Here is a 4,177-nt window from a genome sequence, read left to right on the forward strand (position 1 = left end):
CGCTTCTGCATAATAGTTGGTGCTCCAGTCATAACCAATGTATGTATCGTCCGATTCAGTCCTTGCATGAAACGCGAAAGCTTGGAACGATCACTATTAGAAACATGAGGTACGTAAGCTAGTAGAGCAGAAAATTCAGAGGCTTACTCTCCCACTGACATATTTCCCTGAACCAACTGATTGAACTCGACTTCCTTAGAAGAATAATAAGATGGAGGCGAGTATTCTTGAATAAAATGAGTACGGAATACCTCCCAAGAAATTATCTGACCAGATTCTCGGATTGCTTCCTCTGTGGCTTCCCACCACAGTTGTGCTCGATCCTTGAGTTGGTAAACAGCTAATTTGAGTCTCAGCTCCGGAGTGTACTTCACCAGATTAAACAAATAGTTCATGCTCTTCAGCCACACTTTTGTCTTTTCGCCACCTTCATTTCCAAAGAATTTGGAGGACGCATATCTTGGAATTTAGAAATCACTAACTCCATTTCTCTCATTCTTTGGGTCAGCTGCTGAACTTCACGATCAACTTCCACATTTCTTGCAACATGCCTTTCTCGACGAATTGGTGGTTCCTGCTCCACCTCTATCTCTATATTCACATTTTGATTTGCCCTTCCTCTAGAGCGGCCACGTCTACCTTCGCCAATACCCTCAGTATTTCCTATGTTTGAGCTTCGAACTCTTGGATAACTTCTTTTCCTTTTCTGCCTCTTCCTCCCTGTACCATCTACAAGACACAAGGATTAATCCACAAGCAGAAAAATAATAGTAAGCACTGAAGGGTTTCAAGGAAAATTAAAACTTACTCCACTAGGTACAAATAAACGAAGCGTCAAACTTACTTCACTACCAGCTCTATCTCAGCTAAGTTAATAATCATAGCATGCAAATCAAATAAAGAGCAAGTAATAAATCAAATACGAAATCTATTTATTTGTGTCTAAACTCGAGTGTCCTAGACTCTAATTCGAGCATATTCCAGTTACGCTCTGATACCAACTGTGAGGGCCCGTGCTCCTGATTAATTTTTAATTATCAAACAACCAGGATTTATTAGCGTAAACAGCAAAAACGTGTAAAAATTTTCCATTTTGGGCCTACAGAAATTTCGGCATGACCTTCCCTTAAATAGGACATACCAAAAAAATTAAAACAACACAACAAAACCTTTATACTCGAAAATAGAGTCCAATAAAAAACACAGAATACCAATCGCACACAGAGCCGACTAGGCTCGATCACACCAAATAGGATCCAACACTCAAAATACAACCATACAAATACACGAGGCATCTACTCGGCAAATGACTCAGTATATAGTATAAATATCTGGGGACTCCAAACTCAAACTGACTCACTGGGCTCCACCACAGACGCTCCGCCAGCTGCATCAGAACCACCTGTATAACCTGCTATGGAATCACAAAACAAACCACAGCAGCCCCGAGGGACAGGGGTCAAACCCCAGTACGAAGATCAAATAAATTACAGCATAAATAAATGACATATAATAAAATCAATGCAATGCAATGCATGTAGGGTACCAATAATCTCGGATATCAAACTGGATCCAAGGAAACGAAAGCAACAACTATGGCCACATGTGCCAGGGGTGTGACGTGTCAAATACGCCCTCGGCCCTGCACATCTGCGTCAGGGGTGTCAGTCTGAAGAACTGCTTGGCTCTTCCGCTAGTCATCAGAGGTGTGACGCTCAAACGCCCTCGGCTCTGATGTCTAAATAACTCATCCAAGAGTAAACAGAGATCTCGGAAACAACGGAGTCATGGCTCGATATGAATGCGTGTTCAACAATGCATATAAATTCACAAATTATTCCAATATATTTAAAAACTCACATTTAATTTTAAAAATGAGGAATAATCCTAAAATACACCCAAACAGCACAAAGAGCACATAAACACATAGTTTTCATAAAATCACATCAATTTAATTACACGTTGTTATAGACGCTGTAAAGAATCGATCAATCCGTACCTTAACCTTCAAATTAAATTACCACAATAGTTTATAAACTCCTCGGTGCTTCCTGGCTACTAAAGCCTGTGGCAAATAATTAATTACCATCAAATAAATATTCAACTTTTAGCCAAAAACAATTTACTAATTCCAGCTTGGACCTAAGCTCGGTTGTAAGGCCATAACTCAACCAAAACTTAACCAAAACATACTTATCATACATGGCTGGAATCCTGACTCAAAATTCCATATTTAATCAGAAGACATCAAAATGAAATTCAATCATCTTGACACTGAACAACGCCCAAAACCAACAACCATGAGATGCAAGGTCTGTGACAGATTTAGTTTAGACACTTATGAATATAAAATTCATATCTAACTCATCATTGACTCAAATCGATATACGCCAATTGGAAATGAAAGACAACTCAAATATATAAGTTTTCCTAGAAGAAACCATTTCCAGAATCCTAACAGATAAATCCCAGAATTTACTAGAAGGCGCTACTACATGCACACTTCACGGACAGAAGTCTGTACTGAGCAGTTTCGGCAAATGAGCATAACGACCTCAATTCTTAATGGAATTTAACGAATCTTATATCAATACAAAGAAAACGCATAGCTCTACAACTCTTATTTGAATCTCAAGTCCAGAATCCGAGAGCAAAAATGTCATAAACTTGAATTACAGTAGCTACGCTGCATAGCTCCAACACAGAATTCCATTTTGACACATTTTAGTAGAAAAATCATATCAAATCCGTTTTTAATTGAAATTCCATTTTGTCAGTGGCTATAGAAAGCTGACACATAGAGCTATAAGTGCTATTTGAACCACAAGTCAAGATTCTTAGTGCAATCCGCACAAAAACCCGAAAATCAGAAGCCAAAAACCTGCAACTCGAAAAACAGAAACCAACTTCTTCCATGGATAAAATTTTGAAAACCTAGGCTTAGAGATTACCTTCAAAAGCTTCCCTTGAACTGAAATAAAGCTAGAATCAACCTCTTTACACTCTAAAGAACCAAGAAAAATAGAAATCAAGAAGCTGGAAAGGAAACGCAGCAACTTGGAAGAAACATGGTAACAAGAAACAAGCTCCTCTATGATGATTATGGCAAGGAGAGCTGAGGGACTTCCTGGGCTAACTTGGGAGAGCTATGGAGACCCACTTCCTAGCAGCCAGAGGCGACGAGTAGCTACTCACGATGGAGAAGAAAAAAAATGGATGGAAGAGAAGAGACAAGAAGAAACGAGAAACTTAAAGGAAGAAATGGATTGGGCTTGGGGCAAATGGGCTTCCTTATAAACAAATATCCATATACACATATACATGTATTTGAATGATTTAGCCTAATTGCTAGAATGTGACCCGGTCCAAATATTTACAACTCCCGTGTGCTATTAAACATCGATATGTATTTTAATATCGTCTATAATTCCGATATTTTCTAATACATATTTTTAACACACAAGTATAATTATTTGGCTTAATTATTTTAATTTAGCACTTTAAAATAATTATTTCTAATTCTTGCCAAATACTGAATAATTAAATTTGGGTTCTCACACTTTTCGCCGACTCTCTTAATGTCGAACAGATGAGAATGCCTCCTGAAGTGACGGTAATGGCTTGATACTGAGAATACGGCCTCGGACGTCATCGAACTCCTTATTCAGTCCGGATAACATCTTTAACACACGCTTGGTCTCAATGATTTTGTTATAGAGATGGGCATCTGCAGGGCATGTCCACTTGTGTTGATCGTAGAGGTCTAGTTTCTGCCAAATTCGAACAAGGATGGTGTAGTAGTGAGTGACTGAGGAATCGCCCTGCCGGAGGTCATGGAGACTGCTCTCTATCTCGAAGAGCTCAGACGTGTTATCGATGTTGGATTATGTTGTTATTGCGTGGTCCCATATCTCTGCAGCAGTATCATACATCAGAAACCCTTCACCGATTTCAGTGGTCATGGAGCTGATTAGCCACGTCTTGACCATGTTGTTATTTGTCTTCCATACTCTATGGCCTGGATCGTCTTCCTCTGGAGCTTGGATCATTCCAATTAGGTAGTCGTCCTTGCGTTTACCACTCACAAACATCAAAACTGATCTGGACCATGCTAAGTAATTTTGGCCATTCAGCATGTGATGTGTGATGAAACTAGTAAAAGAGTCTGTGGCTGAAG

Source organism: Primulina tabacum, chromosome 5, assembly GCF_025594145.1.
Source record: "Primulina tabacum isolate GXHZ01 chromosome 5, ASM2559414v2, whole genome shotgun sequence".
In the NCBI taxonomy this organism is placed as follows: domain Eukaryota; kingdom Viridiplantae; phylum Streptophyta; class Magnoliopsida; order Lamiales; family Gesneriaceae; genus Primulina; species Primulina tabacum.